Below are 22,933 nucleotides of genomic sequence, written 5' to 3' on the forward strand. Positions count from 1 at the left end.
AGTTGGAGAGGCAGGAGGACCTGCAGAGGTGCTGGAGATACTGGGTTGAAGGGGCCGATCCGTTTACAAGCTCTAGGATACGTGTTACTGAGTATTCTTCTACCACACACAATCAAACTAGTTCACCCACATAGTCCATAAGTATAATGCTAACGGCGTAAACCGAAAACACTCACATCTCAATTTTTAAAAGTTTTTATGGGAGTGAGCATAGTAAACTCAAAATATTGTACATCGAGACTGTCGTAACCTAAGGACCCCCTGTATGATATTTTGTTTCAAAACCCCAAGTCAAGTCTCCTCCCAACTACATTTATCTGCCTTTTACCCTCTTCTACCTCCCTCCATCATCCTTTCCCCCTGGTAATCACCATACTGTTGTCTGGGTCTATAATGTTTTTATTTTTGCTAATCCCTTCACCTTTTTCACCTAGTCTACCTCAAACCCTCCCCTCCGACTGATATCAGTCTGTACTCTGTTTTTATGAGTCTTGAAGAGCTAAGTAACAGAAGGTTTCATTCCAGCCATGCATTTAAAAATCTCTTCTTGGGGCCCTGGCAGGTTGGCTCAGCGGTAGAGCGTCAGCCTGGCGTGCGGGGGACCCGGGTTCGATTCCCGGCCAGGGCACATAGGAGAAGCACCCATTTGCTTCTCCACCCCCGCCCCCTCCTTCCTCTCTGTCTCTCTCTTCCCCTCCCGCAGCCAAGGCTCCATTGGAGCAAAGATGGCCCGGACACTGGGGATGGCTCCTTGGCCTCTGCCCCAGGCGCTAGAGTGGCTCTGGTCGCGGCAGAGCGACGCCCCGGAGGGGCAGAGCATCGCCCCCTGGTGGGCAGAGCGTTGCCCCTGGTGGGCGTACCGGGTGGATCCGGTCGGGCGCATGCGGGAGTCTGTCTGTCTCACCCCATTTCCAGCTTCAGAAAAATACAAAAAAAAACAAAACAAAACAAAAAAACTCTTCTTGGAATAACACTAAAAGCCCTACAGTGAATGTGGAGTCACCATGTTCCCATGGTACATACACATGGAAAGCACTAGGAAAGGAGAAGTGAAGTACCCAGGACAGAGGGTTAGGAAGCATGAAGTCATGCAAGAGCTTAGGAAGGGAAAGAATGTGTTCATGGCTCAACCGCTCACCAATCAGTTTTCTCTTCTGCATAGTGAGGTATAACACCTATTTCTTTTTACACGAAGACAAATTATGAAGGTTAAATGCAATAACATATAGACATTCTTTTATAAATTGTAAAGCTAGATATAAGTAACTGCTACTAAAACTAAAAATGTTGGGGAGGGGGCTGGAGGAGGTGGATGAGGATATAAAAGGGAAAAACGTTGATGGATGGACACCTGACTTGGGGTGGCGAATACACGATACAGTGTGCAGTGATGTATTATAGAAATGTGTACCTGAATCCTGTATAATTTTGTTAACCAGTGTCAATAAATTAAACCCCAATAAATTAAAGGAAAAAAAACTATTAGAGTATTATTTAAATGCAAGATACCATTATCTTGCTCCTTAAATCTAACTCAGAAAATTTTTCCTCCAAATACAACTCTTACTTCTTAGAAAGTTGTACTTTCTTCATTTTGTTGTTCATTTATATTTTAGTCTGTGAATCAGGGCTTTTCCAAGCCCCAGTGACCTTGTGATACAACCATCCTTATTACATACAAACACATGACTACCTGAGGTTGGGTGTTTAGCACAGACAATAAAAAGGACAAAGAGGGTGTTGCAGCTACAACATAAACACATAAATACCGCTATATAAAAAACTTAGAACTGAAACAATGCATAAACCTGAAACAGAACAAAAAAGGGATAACTATAGTAAAGTACTCCTGATATGATAAAGATGATTTTGTAAATTCAACTACTAAATAGCACAGAGATACATTTTACCAGGTTGGGATTATGTAATTTCTATCCCTGTACTGGAAAGGAAAACATTTTATGGTCATGAAAAGTTAGAATTGAGGCACATCATTTTTTTTAAAATGGGGGGGGGGGTACCATTAAGAAGGGACATCTGGTCATTTTGGCATGATCACATTTCTGTTACTCAGTGCAAATAAATTCTTTATGAGAATGTGCCACTGATGACATACTCTACATTTTAGCACTGTTTCTAAACATACTGTAAATTATGTTAAGTAACTCATTGAGTCTAACTTAGCTTTTTTTTCCCATCAAGCAGAAAGATAATGTTTGCTCTGAAAAGAATAAACCAGTAGACAAACCACATCTATAAACTCTGCAAGTGATGCGAGTGACATTAAAACATCTGGGGCATGTTAGAGGCTGCATTAACTCTAATCGTGGAGCACATGATGGCAGAACGTTTCTTTCCTAATGAGGAGAAAACACTGATAGTGAATGTGTTACTCAACATAACCCTGAAGTTCTTGTCCAAGAGCTGATAAAGCACTAGAGAGAAGGCTTTACCCCACCAGATTTCCAGGACTCAGGCTACGCAAGCTCCTTTATGTTTCGCCTATGTGTCAGTGGTGACAGTGTCTGAAAAAACAAAGCCCATTTTCTCACTCCAAATAAATCACAGGCTATCCAGCACCCAAAATTTACATTGAACAAGATGATTCTTGTTCTCTTTCTTCTCGCAACACTCCATTTATCTGTTAACTGACTAACCTAACGAAGAGGTCACCATAGACAGAATCTATAGACAAGGTTAATGTTTTAATTCCATAAACTATAATATACATTAAAATATTACTTAGAAATTAACACTATAAAACATAGTGAAAATATCTTTAAATACTGACTTTCATTATACATATTTATAGGGAAAACTATAGGAAGAGCCAATGTTATATATATATATATACATACACATATATATCATATATGTATATGTATGTATATATGAAGAAAGGCCAAGAAATTAACTACAACTGCTGTAGCTATCCTTAGGAGAAATTTGTTATTTTAATCAAGCACAAGAACAATCATTTCACTTTTAAAAGTGTTTTTCAGCCATTTCATCATTAAGAACTATATTTTTATTTTATTCCTATCAAAGCAATCAAACCTAGTTTGTCTTTGGTACAGAGCTCAAAGAATAAGTAAAATATGACTATCCCTTTGATAAAAAGGTTGGTTTTCTCAGCTATAAGTCCTTATAAACTTAAGTGTTTCCTAAAAAAGGCATTGTTGAGGATCCAGTAAAAAAAAGTATAATGTAATATGTAAAATATATTTGCAACACATACAGAATATATTAACTTGGTGTCTTAGTGCTAAAATGTTAGAGAGATCGGCATATAGTATTATTTCCAAAGGATCCTTTTTTAAAATTAATTTTGAAGTTGATAGAGAGAAAATGTGACTAGAGAAACAGTTTCTATTTTCTATGAATCATACTTTGAAAAATGTTGCTTCAAGTTGAAATCAACATTTGGGAAAAATTGTTACAGGACACAGAGAAAATGAACTTAAATAGAATTATATGATGATGCTGGGGTACATTGTTAAGCTACAAGCAGCTGGTTAAAAAAGAATTCTAGGAGAGTTGTAATTTGACACCAGAGCCCACTCAGAAGTGGGACTGGGTGCATGGCTTTCGAGGCCAGCGATGAGTTTGAATTCCCCAGAGAAGTCAGAATCCATTTGGAAGGAGAAACCAGAGATCTCCCTTCTGGCCATCATACCACTCTATCATTCAACAGTGATTAAATGATTTCTCCCTTTATAGACCATAAAACAGACTTAAGATTATTTCATCATCAGTAACACCACCATTACTTACACCCACTGACACAAATATAAACACACACATACACACACATACATTTTCTTTCTTTTTTAAGTCTTTCCTCCTTCAAGTGGAGATTGAGGCAGCATTTTAACTGGAACTCACTGGAGTGATGTACGGTCCACCTGCCTGCCTAACTGGCTCACAGAAAACACTTTCTGATGTCAATACAAGTGATGGAATTAATTGTGGAGGATTCGTTAAATGTTTTTATTGTCTAGAATACATAAAGAAACAGAAAGAAGAGACTTTTTAATGAATTTCCCAATTCTTCCACTGTCTGCCCTACTTACCTTCAAACCTAAATTGCAAACATAGCTGAAGGTATTTTTGTCTTGCATAGCTGTGAATACCTGCACCTTTAATAGAAATGACTTACAAAGAGATTTTTGGAACATGCTGACTTTATAATGAAGAAGCCCTATTCCCAGAGCAGTAATTAACCTTGACATCACCAGAGCCTGAACCACTGGGAATCATACAAACTGTTCTATGAGCAATGCCGAGATAAACTCAGCCTTTCAAATATGCTAAAGTATACAGAGCTCTCTATCAATCCCCCTAAATATTGACACAGATGAAGAAACTGAAGCTCAAAAAGGTAAAATACTTTCTCAAAAGTCACAGAGCTTCTCGGGTCCTTAGATAATAATCAACCTAGAGGAAACTCTTTAGATTTTTTTAGAGGTCACACTACTTCTGCATACAGAAAATAAAATATACATGTAGGTATATCAACATTTTGTTGTGTCATTGTTTTAAGATACTCCAATTAACCAATTAAATCAAGACAAAAAGATCAGAGTTATCTCAAGGAAGATTTAAACCTAAGTCAAGGGTAAAATTCAAGACTTTTTCATTTTGTTGAGTGATTGACTTGAATTTGGCTAGGTTATATTAATAGTTACTATAACAAACTATAAAATCTAGAATGATAAAAACATGGTAGAAGCTTATACCTGAATTCTGATATAAATATGTATAAATGGAACAAGATGAAACATATAAAGTCACCAAGGAAGCTGCATTTAAAAAAAATAATCTAGCCTGACCTGTGGTGGCACAGTGGATAAAGCGTCAACCTGGACTGCTGAGGTAGCTGGTTCGAAACCCTGGGCTTGCCTGGTCAAGGCGCATATGGGAGTTGATGCTTCCTGTTCCTCCCCCCTCCTCCCTCTCTCTCTCTCTCTCTCTCCTCTAAAATGAATAAATAAATAAAAATAATTTAAAACCTATAAATTATTTTTTAAAAATCTATTTTTTCAGAAAAATATTAAAGTATATGCTCCTTTTTGATAATTTGGGTATTTTCTACCACTATGTAAACAATGATACTATTCTCTGTCTTGGCACTCCTAGCAGAAACATACATAAGAGAATTTTGAGAAAGGTATTTTGATCTTCATAACTTTCCAAAATACTTGATAAAAATGTCGACACTCGGGGGAAAAATGTATTTTTAAAAGTTCTTGCCATTTTTATATATCAACAAATTCAGGAGGAAACAAAATGATTAAATTATGAAATAAAACCAGTTTGCTATTTAATTTTATCATTCAATTTGGTATTGGCATGGTGAATTAAAAAACTGGTGATTTGGGGAAAAAAAAGAAAAAGAAAAACTGGTGATTTGCAAATTGTGTATGAATATAAAACTGAAAATAAATCTCAAAAATGCACATTTGCCTGACCTGTGGTGGTGCAGTGGATAAAGCGTTGACCTGGAATGCTGAGGTCACCAATTCAAAACTTCAGGCTTGCCCGGTCAAGGTATACAGTACATGAGAAGCAACTACTACTAGTAGATGTTTCCTGTTCCTCTCACCCTTCTCTCTCTCTCTCTCTCCTTTCTTTAATATCAATAAATAAAATATATATTTTTAAATGCACATTTTTCTAAGAAAAAAAATGAGCAAATTTCTCCCAGTAATTTATTTCTGGGTTAATTATTATATACTAAATATCCTGACCAGATAACAAGATGCAAAATATATATATATTATTTAAGAATTTATAAAGGAATAGTTTATATATCTGATTTCCAGACAATAAATTATATGTGAACCTATGTTTGAAAAATACCCTTTCTATAAAAGAACTAAAAACCAAAACCCCTCATTTCTTCATTTATTGGTACCCTACAAATAGCCAGGGGCTTTAAATAATCACTTTTGAAAGTGTAATGCTCATATATTTTTCAATTAAAATAGGCAAAACTGGAAGAAGAAGAGAGTGAAAGCATCTACAGGTGTGAATCAGAGAAGTAGGGGGGAGGGAAGAACTGTGGGTGGGGGCCAAGAGACAGACAGAAAGGGCGTAGAAGGATGGGGGTAGGGGGAGGCTGAAAAAGGGAGGTTTTATTAAAATTTTAAGAGCTTAATCTTCATGAAGAAAGTATTAACATGAAAAAAGGCCTAGAAAAGATGTAAATTTTTTAAGCCTATGGAGAAAAAAAAAAGTATCCTGGATTTGCAGTCTTTTAAAGTTTAGGATTGAGCCAGAGGAAAAGGGGGGTGGAGGTTGGGGAGGGGTGCAAAGGAGAGGAAGGGATTGGGGGAGACTTTGCATGGGGTGTGGGGGTGAACGATGCAGTACATAGATGGTGTTGTACTGACTGGGACGCTCGAAACTATGTCAACACGATAAATTAAAAAATAATTTAAAAAGAAAATAGCAAAACACTAATGAACAATAAAGGAAGTGTTAAGTAAATGGAGATATATGACAAATACTACTCAGCAATAAAAAAAGAACAAAGTGATGATGCATCCAACAACATGAATTATTAAAACATATGTTGAAAGAAGTCAGACATAGAAGATCCTATTATTTCATTTATATACTGCAAAATTAATCTATTTCTCAGAACAGTGGGTGCCTATGTATGGAGCACGGTGATTCAAAGGTGGCAGAGGGAGATTTTTGAGGGTGATGGAAATGTTCTATATCCTGACTGATGTGGTGTTGTACAAATGTATTCATTCATCAAAACTCATTCAACTTTACACTTAGGATTTGTACATTTTACTTTAAATAAATGTTGTCTTAAAGATTTAAAAAAAAGTTCAGGATTGAGAGCGACCTGCAAAATCCCAGTGGATTTTGTTATCACCACTAACTTGTGGTGCCAGGGGCTACTGCAAACCCCAATAGAATTTTTAGAATCACTAGTATTTTATCAGATTTTTAAATATTTTTTATTTATTCATTTTTACAGAGAGAGAGAGAGGGAGAGAGAGAGAGAGAAAGGGGGAGAAATAGGAAGAATTCAGCATTCCAGCTCAGTGCTTTATCCACTGCACTATTACAAGTCAGGCAAATAACCATAGTATTTTAATCTTAACTTTTTCTTTCTTTTTCTCCTAATAGTGAATTTGTGCCTATATTAAAGACTTCTGGGGGAGAATCACATATATTCCAAGCAACTATATGTAATCAGAATTATTCTATTCAAAGATTTCAAAGTCTTCTATAAATTCTGATTTTGAGCAATACCAGGGACCACAGCAAAGAACAAGAAATTAAGGATCCCCTTACATTTTCTAGCAAATTACACTATATTCCAACAACACAGGTATTCTGGTACAAAACAGATGCCCCATCATTTTGTTCCCAACTTTAGGAAATCTACCAGGAAAGACAGCTTCTGGTTCAACCAACCAAAGGCAATTCTTTGAAGAAAAGCACAGCTGTGATCCTTTAGCAGCCAATATCACAGCAGCTGGGGGGTGCGTGCAGTGGGCCAGTAAAGGAGATCAGAACAGGGAACCAAAAGCATCCACTGTGGTCCGTTCCTTAGAGATCCCCCATCATATCTCTTTTGACATAACTGATCATCTCTGCATGTAGCAGAAAAAGACATTAGGACAGATGAGAAGTTATGATTGCCGTTTGGAATACAGTGCAGCTGTGCAATCGATTAGGCGTATAGCTGTGAAAGAATGCATGGCTATACTGGAGAGAGAGAGCAAGAGAGAGAGGGGGGAGAAGAGAAAGAAGATAAAAATTGAATTTCCAAAAACATTATTATACTAGTTTCACTAAACTGAGAGTGATGAAATGATGTTATTATATTTAAAGTTGAAAGAACAAGATAATAAAATAATTTTAATGATTGCAGTTAAAATGATATGTAATAACAGACAAATCTAAATTTATTAGAGTCAATTGGAGTTCCAAAACTACAATAAATCAAAATAAAACAATCTTACCTTTAGGATAATGTCAACATATCAACCTCCTAATAAGGTATTTAAAAGCCTTAGTTTCACCTTTATTAAAGTATACAAATACATCATTGATTGTTTTCCAGAAGAAAAATGAGGAGAAATATAGGTCATAAGCCAACTAAATAAACAGAAATTTATTACAGTGGAAAAGTGATTTAAATTCTAGAAATTATCATGGTCCATGCTTACAATAATTATTAGTTGACATGCCTGGCTTGTTCTCCAGGCCAAATACCCTGTTCTGTGCATTGTTATTCTTCATCCTCAGAGCACACAATGCTTTTTACATAGTGGTAATTCAAAACGTGTTTGAAACGCTGAACTGAAATGGATTTTAGAAAACTTTACAGATTCAGCAATAGCTTTAATTCAATCCAGTGATGGCAGAGCCAACAGGGAGGCCAAAGAGAGTGAGGATAAGATTAGAAACTGCAAATCAGATGGGTCTAGGCTTCAATCCTAGTCCTGAATTTAGCTGTTGGACTTTGACAAATTACTTCAATCTGTCAGAGCCTCAGTTTCCTCATCTTCAGAATTTACCTGGGTTGTTGAGAGGATTAGAAGAGACAATGCACACATAGCATCTTGCAATTTTTAAGCCACAGGGCTAGTTATTGCTGCTGCTGCTGCTGCTGCTAGGGAGATGAGAAACATGCACTAAGCAGAGGTCACAATCTGGCAGGCAGCTGGCAAAAGTCCACCTGCATGCAAGTTTTCTATGACCTGCCCTGCCTGAGAAATTTAAAATAAAAATTGAGAGCTCTGGCTTTTCTTGACAAACTGGAAGCTGTCAGAGTAGTGGGACCATACTCCTGCAGTGAGGACCTGGGGCCTTCTCTGTCTGGCAGGACTGTGCTCTCTGGTTTGTCATAGTCCCCAGCAGTGTCTGTCATCTTCCACTCAGCGGACTTACTCAGGGAACCTCAATAGTTCCAGTAGGCACTGAAGTGTGAGACCCTGAGATTGCCAAGGCTGAGTAGGACTTAGAGGCTTGAAAAAGAATTAGCAGGGGACAATTGAAGGTGCAGTGCTGTGTTGTAGGACACAGCTGAATCAGAGCTCCAGAAGACAGGACTTGTCATCCTAATTCTGTATGAACACCTGTGTGAACTCTTGGCTCTCTGGGAGTCTGTTTCCTCATCTGTAAAATACGTGTGTTGGCAAAAATTATTTCAAAATGGATCAAAGACCTAAATTTAAGATCTGAAACAATAAATTACATAGAAGAAAACATAGGTACTAAACTTAGACTTTGGCCAGAGAGAACATTTTATGAATTTGACCCCAAAGACAAGGGAAGTAAAGGCAAAGATAAATGAATGGGATTACATCAAACCAAGAAGCTTCTGCACAGCAAAATAAACTGTCAACAAAACAAATAGACAGCCAACTAAATGGGAGACGATGTTTTTAAACAACAGCTCAGATAAGGGGCTAATATCCAAAATATAGAAAGAACTCACTAAACGTGGCAACAAACAAACAATCCAATAGAAAAATGGGAAGAGGACATGAACAGACATTTCTCCCAAGAAAAAATACAAATGGCCAACAGATATATGAAAAAAATGCTCATCATCACTAGATATTTGAGAAATGCAAATCAAAACTACAATGAAATATTACTTCACATCTGTTAGATTAACTATTATCAACAAGACAGGTAATAACAAGTGTTGGAGAGGCTGTGGAGAAAAAGGAACCCTCATTCACTGTTGGTGGGAATGTAAAGTAGTACAAACATTATAGAAGAAAATATGGTGGTTCCTCAAAAAATTAACAATAAAACTACCATATGACCCAGCAATCCCTCTACTGGATATATACCTCCCAAACTCGAAAACATGGGTACATAAAGACACAAGTACCCCCATGTTCATCGCAGCATTGTTCACAGTGGCTAAGAATGGAAACAGCCAAAATGCCCTTCAATAGAGGATTGGATAAAGAAGATGTGGTACATATATACAATGGACTACTACTCTCAGCCATAAGAAATGATGACATAGCCTGACAAGGCAGTGGCGCAGTGGATAGAGCGTCGGACTGGAATGCAGAGGACCCAGGTTCGAGATCTCGAGGTCACCAGCTTGAGCACAGGCTCATCTGGTTTGAGCAAAGCTCACCAGCTTGGACCCAAGGTCGCTGGCTTGAGAGAGGGATTATTTGGTCTGCTGAAGGCCCATGGTCAAGGCACATATGAGAAAGCAATCAGTGAACAACTAAGGTGTCACAAGGAAAAACTGATAATTGATGCTTCTCATCTCTCTCCATTCCTGTCTGTCTGTCCCTATCTATCCCTCTCTCTGACTCTCTCTCTGTCTCTGTAAAAAAAAAAAAAAAAGAAATGACATAGTATCATTTATGACATGGATGGACCTTGATAACATTATACTGAGTGAAATAAGTAAATCAGAAAAAGCTAGGAACTGTATGATTCCATACATAGGTGGGACACAAAATTGAGACTCATTGACAGAGATCAAAGTGCAGTGGTTACAAGGGGGAAGGAAAGGGTGGAAAGAAAGGGGGATGAGGAAAGGGGAGGGGCTTAAAGAGAAACAAAATATAGGGGGCTTAAAGAGAAACAAAATATGGGGTAACAAGATGATTTTACTTTGGGTGATGTAGGGGTCCCCAAACTTTTTACACAGGGGCCAGTTCACTGTCCCTCAGACCATTGGAGGGCCGCTACATACAGTGCTCCTCTCACTGACCACCAATGAAAGAGGTGCCCCTTCCAGAAGTGCGGCGGGGGCCAGATAAATGGCCTCAGGGGGCCACATGCAGCCCGCGGGCCATAGTTTGGGGACGCCTGATAGACTACCCAAATGATCTGGAGATGTTTTCTCTAAAATCTATGTACTCTGGTTGACCAATATCACCCTGTTAAATTTAATTGTCTAAATTAAAAAAAAAATTTTTTTAATGTGTGTGTGTGTGTGCGTGTGTGTTTGTGTGTGTGTGTGTGTGTGTTGCATAGGTCAAGTTTCTGAACACAAGGCAAACCAGTTCCCCATCTGGGTTTCAGCTTCTCATATATTCCTTTTTTAAATAAAGATGCCAAATTAGTGGGTCACTGAAGCCTGGTTGAATTAGAAAAGCCCCCCTCTCAAAAAAAGAAACATGGTACACAGAGTTGATGGAATGCATTTAGAAGCTCAAATGCCAAAAGAAGTATAAATAGACATACTAGTAGCAATTTTGAGAACGCCCTTCTCTGTGCTGCTGGTCTTATGCATTAATTCTAACTGGGTAAATATAACTGTTTCCCCAAGTTTATTCTTCTTCCTAACATACCAACTAATGTTCAATTACTAATACAAATTAGATCTGCTTTATAATTCTTCTTGGGCAAAATTCCAAACTTATCCTCTTACACCTCTGCAGAATTACATTTTAAAACTTGAGGACTATAGGTATTTAATCATTACTTATTCTTTTTCTGTTTTTCATTCTAGAAATGTTTAATAAAATAATTTGTAAATTTCAGAAGATATAAACATGTGAGCCTGACCAGGCGGTGGCGCAATGGATAGAGCATCGAACTGGGATGTGGAGGTTTTGGGTTCGAGACCCCAAGGTCGCCAGTTTGAGCGCTGGCTCATCTGGTTTAAGCAAGGCTCACCAGCTTGGACCCAAGGTCGCTGGCTTGAGCAAGGGGTCGCTCAGTCTGCTGTAGCCCCCCAGTCAAGGCACATATGAGAAAGCAATCAATGAACAACTAAGGAACCACAACGAAGAATTGATATTTTTCTTCTCTCTCCCTTCCTGCCTGCCTGTCTGTCCCTCTCTCTGACTCTCTGTCTCTGCCACAAAACAACAACAACAAAAAAAAACATGTGAAACACATGTAATTCAAAATATATCACCAAAATTCTCATCCAAAATAAGTCTTTTTAAAAAATAACCTTATGCAATCCCCATATCAATGAGCTAAGACTATTTCTAAAGACAAAGACGTACATAGCAAATATGATCTACATATGTCCAAGATGATAATTGTTTGGAAATACTTCTTTTCAGTCCCAAAACCCATTTCAGTCCTTTTATCTGAATTTCTATAATCTCTGAAGCAGAAATCAACCAAGACAAGTAAACCAACTTACAAAAGCTTACTCAAGGTTTTCTCTATTTTGTGTTCTGCTGTTGAGTAAACAAGGCGCTGCCCCAAATCAGTATGTTGACAGAGACTCTCAAAACAGATGGCCATTTGGTGACAATTCCCAGTAGCAGATTGATAACTAACCAGAAGGGGAGAGAAGGGGCAAAAGCCTGGCAAATACATTCTAGTTTTTAAAAACGAGTCTTAATTTCTATTATTTAAAAAAAAAATCTTTTTAACTGAAAGCAAACTGTTTTACTTCCCACAATACATTGTATTAAAAAGAAATTTATCTAAGCTTCATGAAGAGTGAAGGTGCACAGATAAAACACATTCTATTATTGGACACGGGAAAGAAAGTAGCTGTTCTGGTTAATCAGTTATTCTCTCTAACTTCCTGAAAGGAAAATAACTTTTCAAAAACTTGGAATAAAGTATATTTAACATGAAAACCACTGTGACATTAACTTTTCCCCCAGTGATTCAGAAGGTATTACAGGAACTTGCAGTCTCCCGGTACAGTGATTATTCACCTCATTTCTGCAGGACAATTTCAGTTTATGTTTGTACTCCAGGAATCATTCTTAATAGCTTTCACTTTCACTCATAAAAATTACCTAATTTGGGCAATAATTATGTGGTCTACCTACCTCTGGATCACTCTAGTGCATCTAGTTGTCTATGTAACACACTGCAGATAGGCACACATGTAGGTTAGTGAAAAGACTATACTTGATTTAAAAAATGTTTGCCCTACAAAATACAAATAAATATACTGCTATACAAATTTTATTCAAGATATAATTAAATTTAGATTAGTATATACTGAAAAACAATTTTTAATGAAGAATGATCAGAAGTAGCTTAAAATAACTAAACTAATAATACTAGAACAAATTTGTTGCTTGGCCCTGGCCAGTTGGCTCAGTGGTATAGCGTCCGCCTGGCGTGCGGAAGTCCCGGGTTCAATTCCCCACCAGGGCACACAGGAGAGGCACCCATCTGCTTCTCCACCCCTCCCCCTCTCCTTCCTCTGTCTCTCTCTTCCCCTGCCGCAGCCAAGGCTTCATTGGAACAAAAGATGGCCCGAGCACTGGGGATGGATCCTTGCCCTCTGCCCCAGGCGCTAGAGTGGCTCTGGTCATGACAGAGTGAGCCCCCGGATGGGCAGAGCATCGCCCCCTGGTGGGCGTGCCGGGTGGATCCCAGTCGGGTGCATGCGGGAGTCTCTCTGACTGCCTCCCCGTTTCCAGCTTCAGAAAAATACCAAAAAAAAAAAAAAAAAAAAGGTTGCTTGCAATATAGTATCTATGAAGTTTTACATTTCTTTCTGACAATCAGAAAAAGTAAAGACCAAACTATTTAAATAATCAGAGAAATATCCCAAACACTGTATATTAAATTAATTCAACTTAAAAACATAGTTGAATATAGGCACTACAAGAGCCTCTCATTTTCCAAAGTTGAAATAATATTCTCACAATAAATCAATTTTCCCCTATTGGGTCTCGGAAACTACTCACAGGGATAGGAAATGGTCCTAAAGTAGTTATATTACCAACTTTACTGACAATAAAAACCGAAAAGAATAATTATTTGCATTCTCTCTTGATTAAAAAAGTAACTGAGAGTTCAATTTTCAACTTTTTGAAAATGTCTTTAAGTATCATAAAAAGCATGGTATCATGGCTTTTTAAGATAAAATTTCAAGTCAAGTGACAACATTAAAAAATCAATAAACTCGACAAGTAAATCCAAATAAAAAAAGTAAAATTACAAATACTGACTAAACTGAACTCAAGCAAAGTAGTCAATTTTAATTCCATATATTTTAATAACTAATGATAAAACACACATAGTAATATAGAAAGTATATCAGTGTTTCCCAAATTTTATACTACTTAAGACTTTTCATATGTGTTCCTACCTATCACAGTTTTATACAAACTACTACTATTATTATTATTATTATTATTATTATTATTATTATTGAGTGAGAGGCAGGGAGGCAGAGACAGTCTCCTACATGCGCCCCAACTGGGATCGGGGCCACTGCTCTGTTGCATAGCAACAGAGCTATTTTAACCTGAGGTGAGGCCATGGAGTCATCCAATTTTGTTTGAACCATTCAAGCCATGGCTGCAGAAGGGGAAGAGAGAGAGAATGATAGGGGGGAGGGGTGCAGAGAAACATATGGTTGCTTCTCCTGTGTGTCCTGACTGAAAATCAAACCCAAGAATTCTATAGGCTGGACAATGCTCTACCACTGAGCCAATCAGCCAGGGTCTATACAAACTATTAATAATTTATATTTTTAAGAAATAATAGCTCATTTTTATATAATTTTATTTATTTATTCATTTTAGAGAGGGGAAAGAGAGAGAAGGAGGGGAGGAGAAGGAAGCATCACTCCCATATGTGCCTTAACCAGGTAAGCGCAGGGTTTCTAACCAGCAACTTAAGCATTCCAGGTCCACGATTTATCCACTCCACCACCACTGGTTAGGCTAAATAAATCACTTTTGTATGTGTGTGTGTGTATATGTGTGTGTGTGTGTGTGTGTGTGTGTGTGTGTGTGACAGAGAGACAGAGACAGAGAGACTAGAAGGGAGAGAGATCAGAAACATTTCTTCATTGAGGCACCTTAGTTGTTCATTGATTGCCTTCTCATATGTGCCTTGATGAGGGGTTGGGGGGGGCTACTGCAGACTAAGTGACCTCTTGCTCAATCCAGAGACCTTGGGCTCCAGCTGGTGAGCCTTGCTCAAACCAGATGAGTTCATGCTCAAGCTGGTGACCTCTGTGTTTCAAACCTGGGTCTTTCTTGTCCCAGTCCGAAGCTCTATCTGCTGTGCCACTGCTGGTCAGATTAGATAAATCACTTTTAATCCAAAGGTTTATGATTGAAAATTGGGGCTTCCGATCAATGTTACCAAACTGAATTAATAACATTAAATTTAAAAAGATTCTTTAGTCCAGATTATTATTTGTTAAACTGTGCCACTTTAGAATTTGAAGTATTAGACTAATTCTCAGCCTCTGTATATTCATGATCTTCACATTCGTAGTCTATAGGCAGAGATTTTCAACTGGTGTGCAATGGCACAATGGTGTGCTGCAAGAATTCTTAAAACATGCAATACTTGACTATTTATTCAGGGCTCTGAACTCTTTTCCCTTTGATTGTCAAGTGAAAAAAAAAATTAACAACAGCCAACACAAAAATAGTTGTCCATGTGAATAAATAAAAATTATACCTATTTTTTTTTTCAGATCAGCAAAAATACATTTTTTGGTGTGCTACAGAATTTTAGTAATTAGTTTATGTGTGCCAGGAGTTGAAAAAGGTTGAAAATCACTGGTCTACAGAGTTATCTATATTGATATAGGTTTTTGTATATATATCATTTAGTATAGTAAAGCACTCAATAATTGCTTTTAGTGTAGTATTTTCAAATATGTTAGGAAAAATAAATTTTTTACTCATGGACTTATGATTAGTTGGTCGAACGAGAAAAATAGCATTTATTAAGATTTATGAAGACTTCATTAGAAATAATGAAGGGTGATTTTCTTATTAATCTGAAATATCAATTTTTTTATATGCATGTTTTAATCTAATCACTCCAGGAACTTTTTTTATGATCTTGCCACATGCATGGCTGAGATACTAAACTGCAAATTCACTTCACACTCTTTCCCCATATTATTCCCACATTTTTGTTTTTACTTTTCTAAAACTGGAAAAAAACAGCTTCAGAAATATTCATTGGCATCCCAGATACTATTTACCGTAGCAATACAGTTAGTTTCTCCAAATGACAAAAGTCATACAAAACATTTAAAAAGCCTTACAGAAGGTAGAACTAAAAGAGTAAGACATTAAAGCTCTAAAAATTTTTACACTATCCAATTTAAAATTAGTATCTATCAGTTGTCTATATATACTCTCAAACATTTGTGAACATTAGAATTTTAAGTTCTTGTATTTTGAATTGAAAATCGAAGTTTCAGAATTATTCATATAAATCTTTATGGCCCTTCAAATTTAAGGTTATCTGAAGTATGTTAACTAATTATAGAAGTATCCACAATTGACTTTGAAGTAGTTCTCCAGGTTGCTTATACTTAACTCTATCCACTTTCCCACCCACGGAGACTCATGCAACAGGTCCCCTCATCCCCTTCATACATCCTTGTAAGGCTTGTGGTTGTGGCCATGCAGATTTGCATTGAATTTGAGCAGATAATAAAGGAACTGTGGAGCCAGAAAACAGTGAGCTATACCAAACAAAGACAGGCAAGCCAAAAGAAGAAAGAAAAGAAAAAAACAAAGGAAAACCTTTTTGCAGCGAAGGGCAAAATACCAGGAAACAAACCACACCTCCCAATGGCAGGGCACATTCTGATCTCATTGTCCCTGAAGGGAAGCAATTATATCTGTACAACAGTGCTGTCACATGCTCATGCACTAATTGCACAAAGGGCTTGCAGCCAGTAAACCTGCGAGCAAGGCTAACACAGCTGTTTTTCCCCACAATCCTTTAGAGAGAAGGGGAAATATCTAACACAGCAATCCTCTACCTTCAAGGGCTGACGTCATTTTACAAACATCATGGCACCAAGGAGACCATTACTCAAAATCCAAACAAGTTTTAAAACATGCAAAACTGTATTTAAAAGGAGATAACAAACCTGTACTACGTCACAAACTCAAAACTATTGCTGTGAGATGTGGTAACGTCTGGCCTTAAGTAGCTTTAGCTACAGCATATATAATATAACCTAAATTTGGATAGGGGGCTCATTTTGTACTTCTCCAGTGTGATGTAGCCCTGGGAGAGCAAAGGCAAAGAGCAATTCCGGAAACCTGAAACCAGGCTCCTGCAACTCCTCACTTCAAGGCAAAGACAAGAGCTGTTAATAGGAGAAAGCTGGAGGGCAGAATTGCTTTCAAAATTGAAAGGGGAAGAAAATGGGAAGAGGTGAAGAGAGAATAGAATCTTGCACAGCTATAATAAAACATTTTCAGAGGCCTTTGAGTGCAATACTTAACTCCTTTCTCAAAATGGGCTGAAGAGTGTATCCCAGCTGCAAGTTCAAGCACCAAATCACATTTATCTATCCTTTTATCTCTTTCAAAATATTTTTATTTATTCTTATGTCAATTTGCCATCTTGTAGTTTTATATATTTTATCTAAATATTTCATCCTCCTAACAAGATTTTAAGGTTTTTATACTATTCTATCTCATTTATGTCTCTGGGATATAGCAATTAATACTTCCCGAATTAAACTCAACTGTACCGAAGATTTTCTCTATTTAAAAAGAAGTTAAACTGAACTGTGTTATAAGAGAATATAATACATGTTAAAATAGAAATCGACCCTGGTCAGTTTGCTCAGTGGTAGAGGGCATCAGCCTGCTGTGTGGATGTCCCAGGTTCGATTCCCAGTCAGGGAACACAGGAGAAGCAGCCATTTGCTTTTCCACCCCTCCCTTTCTCTCTGTCTCTCTCTCTCTCTCCTCCTCCTCCCACAGCCATGGCTCAGTTGGAGCAAGCTGACCCCGGCTGCTGAGGATGGCTCCATGGCCTCGCCTCAGGCACTAAAATAGCTTGGTTGCCAAGCAACAGAGCAATGGTCACAGGGCTCCAGGGCATCACCCCATAGGGTGCTTGCTGGGTGGATCCCAGTCTGGGCACATGCAGGAGTCTGTCTCTCTGCCTTCCTGCTTCTCACTTAAGAAAAATAATAAATAATAAAATATATAATGTAGTAAAATAAAATAGAAATCTCTTCTATTTTCACATCCACCAATTCTAATCAAATCATTGTCCTCCATGTAAATTTTAAATTTCGCTAGTGAGAATACAGGCAACTATCTGGATGCTTTGTTCACCTATATAAATTAGGGCCTTATGAAAAGCTTTGTTTAACTTACGTGGCGATCTGAAGAAAAATAATTCCAAATGTCAAAATGTGCTGCTAAATTACAAATCATAAAAATTTTATTCCCTCCTCTCCTTATCTATCTGGGGATTTTTTTTTTTTTTTTTTGGTAATTTCTTGAATGACTCTTCTATATTTGGTCCACTTTGAATAAGGGCCGAGACACTCTAGAACTTACATATATATGTTTAGATGGAGTGTTCTTAAGCATAATGTGTCAAGTTTGACTTAAGTTTATTTTAATTTAGCTACAGAGATCTTTTCTTTCACATTTTTGAGGGCTGATCTGTCCTGGTGAATTTCCAGAATAAATCTTATGTCTTCCCTTTAAGTAGGTCAAGATCTTGACATATCACCACTATGGGAGCTAAAGGCATTTCTGGCAAGAGCAGTGAATGACTGACTTCTCCATTTGTTTGCACAGTGATAAATATATGGTTAGCATTAGTCAGGAAAACAAATTTGCTCCAAAATACGTGCTAAGCACATCTGAGAATGAATGGGGTCATACAAATATATTATAACTCCTCTCTCCAATAGAAGGTGTTCTGGTCCATGAGGTTCGTTCCCTCCCACAACATAAAAACCAAAGTGCATGCTTATATAGAAAAGAAAACAAAAGAAAAAGAAAAGTATCCATTAAAAAACGTAAAAGACTACCCAGGCAATTACATTTTGTTGAGTCCTTGAGTCTATACCTCATATAAGTGTTTCCTGTAAGTCAATATAAACCACAGCCTTTGGTGTACACACACACACACACACACACACACACACACACACACCCTTTTTTTTTTTTTCCCCTGAAGCTGGAAACGGGGAGAGACAGTCAGACAGACTCACACACACACACACACACACACACACACACACACACACCTTTTTTTTTTTTTCCCCTGAAGCTGGAAACGGGGAGAGACAGTCAGACAGACTCCCGCGCACACACACTCACACACCACACACACACACACACACACACACACACCTTTTTTTTTCCCCTGAAGCTGGAAACGGGGAGAGACAGTCAGACAGACTCCCGCGCACACACACTCACACACCACACACACACACACACACACACACACACACACACACACACACACACACCTTTTTTTTTTTTTCCCCTGAAGCTGGAAACGGGGAGAGACAGTCAGACAGACTCCCGCATGCGCCCGACCGGGATCCACCCGGCACACCCACCAGGGGCGAAGCTCTGCCCACCAGGGGGCGATGCTCTGCCCCACCGGGGCCTCACTCTGCCGCGACCAGAGCCACTCTAGCGCCTGGGGCAGAGGCCAAGGAGCCATCCCCAGCACCCGGGCCATCTTTGCTCCAATGGAGCCTTGGCTGTGGGAGGGGAAGAGAGAGACAGAGAGGAAGGAGGGGGGGGGGGTAGAGAAGCAAATGGGCGCTTCTCCTATGTGCCCTGGCCGGGCATCAAACCCGGGTCCCCTGCACGCCAGGCCGACGCTCTACCGCTGAGCCAACCAGCCAGGGCTGGTGTATATTTTTTAATTAAAGAAAAATATTAAAATAATAGTATACTATCAGAACAACTTAGGTAATTTTTGTTTTTTAGAACAACTCAGCAAAATAAAAGTCTGGTTTATTGCTGGACAATATTGTTTCACACATACATTAAATTGGCCTTCCCCAAAATAAACAGCAACTTCATAGACAAAAAAAGGAAAAAAACAACAACAAAAAACCTTGTATCTTTGACCTTTTTAATCATCTCATACAAACCAACTACATAGTACAGCCAAGCGCATACACAAACAATTACTGGATAGCTCGGAATAAGAATGCTTTAGTTGTTGTGTTTCTCGCCTTTGAGATAATAATGAACATGGTCACACCACAGGAAAGTCAGAAGTAGGACAGAGAACGCTCCCTACAAAGGCTGGTTTGGTTATCCACAGATCATTAAAATTGGCAGACCCCTAACAATATGTACAAAAAATATAAAATGTAAATACAAAAAGACTTTTATTTTCAAAGTATTTCTAAGAAAAACAAAAAGCAGAACCTCAGAACTTTTGGTTCTTTTTCCTCCCTTTGTGCAAATTCACGCTGTGGTTTTTGGTTGGGTGGTGGCAAACGCGTGTCATCTGCGGCAACGCTGCCCACGTTGGTTGGCGGTAGAGCGTGACTCTCTACTTCAGAGTGACCACAGTTAGATTCTGAGATGGGAAATGGAGGTTACAGGTCACAGTGGCTTTTTTTTTTAAGTTTAACTTTTCCTTTTTTGCTGTCTAGTCATCTCCATCAGTATTGTGCTTCTTGGTCTCAACAGCTCATCCTCATCATCCTTAAGTGCCGGTTTTCTCTTAGCTACCTCAGCCTCATCTTCATCTCCATCCTCCTCCTCACCATCATCTTTCTTCTCTTCCTTTCTCCCCTCCTCCTTCCTCTTCTTCATCTACCTTATTGCCAGCCTCTTGCTTCGCATTTTCCTCATTAGCGTTCCCATTAGCAGGTACACCTCTTCCATTCTCTGCCGCCTCCACAACTTCCTACTTTTTCAAGTCCTTGGTGGTGATCTTGGAACTAGTATCTATGGCCACATCTGGCATGGTGGGGGGCACGCTTGCGGTCCGATGCAGCGGATTAAGAAAAGAAAAAACAAACAAGAGTTTGAAGACTCTCGCGACAAAGTTGCCGTAGTCCGCAGAGGCGGCTCATGATGGAGGTCGCTGCAGAGTGGAGGCGGACACACAAACAGTGCAGAGATGGCTTTTCAGAGCAGCCAGTGAGGGAGTGTATTTCCTAACGTAGACCTGGCATATTATACACATTTAACATTCTTTTTATAACTTGATTACATGTGTTTTCTTTTTTAATTTTTTAAAGACTTCATTCATTTTAGAGAACAGAGAGAGATGGGTGTGTGGGGGGGGGGGGGGGGCAGGAAGTATCAGCTCCCATCTGTGCCTTGACCAGGCAAGCCCAGCGTTTCAAACTGGCAACCTCAGCATTCCAGTTCTACCTTCAACTACTGCCTCACCACAGGTCAGGCGGATTACAGGTTTTTATTGTATACAATTTATTATATGGATCATTCTTTCTCTGTACCACTTAGAAAAGATGATGATTTTTATTTCTATTATAAAAAAGGTAAAAATTGAAAAATGTTATCACTAAAGGATAAAATTTTGTGCAACAATGGACAAATACCTAAAAAATATATAGTACACTAGCAAAATTTAAAATGTATATGCAAGTTTTGGGTTCCATTAAATACAGAATTTTCTGTTTGTTTTTCTTCTTCGACTTAAAATTTAAAACAGAAAACATTTTTAAATTCTATAATTTTTTCCCTTTCTTTTCCAAGTGACAGGAGAGACAGACAGACTCCCACATGCCCTCAACCAGGATCCTCCTGTAGCATCCATCTCTGACGATGGTCTGACAATCTGGGGCCATGCTCACAAGCCAGCTATTTTTAGTGCCTGAGGTGGAGGCCCCACAGAGCCATCCTCAGCTTCAGGGAGGATGCACTTGAACCAATCGAGCCATGACTGCAGGAGGAGAAGACAGAGAGAGAGAGAGAGAGAGAAGGGAAGAGGTAGGGGTAGAGAAGCAGATAGTTGCTTTTCCTGTGTGATGTGATTGGAATCGAATCTGGGACATCCACATGCTAGACTGACTACCACTGAGCCAACAGGCCAGAGCCAACTTATGTAATTTAAATAAAAATTTTTGGTCATGGGTGGTTATGAAATCAATGGTTTGGTGTCCTTTGAAGCCATGAAAATTCATTTTAAAAAAGAAACTAATTTTTTCTCCAATTTATTCATGTGATGCTTATTAAAATGAAGAGCATTATCTAATGTTGTTAAATCACCCTTTTTAAAAATGGAGTCCCATCTTGTTTCAGACTTTGTGATCATGCTTAGGCATGTGGAGAATGGGCTTAATTTGCGTAAAAGAATTTATAGCATTTTTCTTTTGTTTCCAATGAAATATTCTTTTACTACTGCCCTTAAGCCAATTTTTATTTTGATGTCTTTTGGTCTAAATTGACAGTTCCTTGAAGTCTTTCCTCAAATAATATTTGCCTTTTTAAACATCTCTCCGGTATTCCATTACGGGCACCTGCTGCTGATAATTACAGGTCTGTCTCCTAACCACTTCCTCTGCTTTGTCAAGGCTAGATTCAGGCTGCTTGATTACAAACAAATACCAGTTAAAGACCACTGCAAAGCTGTCTGTGGTAATTATTAAGGGCAAAATGGATCTGTGTTTACTGACGTCTTAACAAAAAAGAAGCGATTACTTGTTAAAATTTTCTCTTTGCTGGAAGTGTAGCATAATCTATAACATGTTTTGGTCTCCTCAAAAATACCTACAAAAATATTTGATTCAATAATGTTTTATAATGATACATTTCACTATGCTATTTCCTAGTCTAAAAAATAAAATATGCTGCCCAAAGATAACAGGCTGTGGTATTAGCAAAGAAAATAAAATTCAGACAATGGTCAATTATAAGGAAACAACAGAGTTTACTGTGCGCTCCAAATGGATTTATTCTTGACTAGGTTACTGTGTCCCCACCATCAGAAACTCCTCCTCCCATCCTTATATTCATAGTGTCATACTCTTACAGTCCAAATGTTTGTGTCTCCCAAATTCGTATGTTAAAATCCTAATCCCAAACACAGTGCTATTAGGAGATGTTAACTTTGGGAGATACTTAGGTCAAAAAAGGGAAACCTTCATGAATAAGATTAGTGTTCTTATTAAAGAGACCCTACAGAGATCCCTTGCCCTTACCACGACGCAAGGACCCAGAGAGAAGAGGGCTGTCTATGCACCAGGAAGTGGGCCCTTACCCACATGCCATGTTGGCGCCTTGCTCTT

At 38.4% G+C, this 22,933-nt stretch overlaps 1 protein-coding gene and 1 pseudogene across 3 annotated transcripts in view; both read right to left on the reverse strand.

The window, feature by feature from the left end:
- Window positions 1–22,933, reverse strand: part of UNC5C (unc-5 netrin receptor C) — a 425,750-nt gene that overhangs the window by 385,960 nt on the left and 16,857 nt on the right. The gene's annotated exons all lie outside the window — the stretch shown is intronic.
- Window positions 20,323–20,643, reverse strand: LOC136406374 (prothymosin alpha-like; annotated as a pseudogene).

Source organism: Saccopteryx leptura, chromosome 5 (assembly GCF_036850995.1).
Source record: "Saccopteryx leptura isolate mSacLep1 chromosome 5, mSacLep1_pri_phased_curated, whole genome shotgun sequence".
Lineage (NCBI taxonomy): Eukaryota > Metazoa > Chordata > Mammalia > Chiroptera > Emballonuridae > Saccopteryx > Saccopteryx leptura.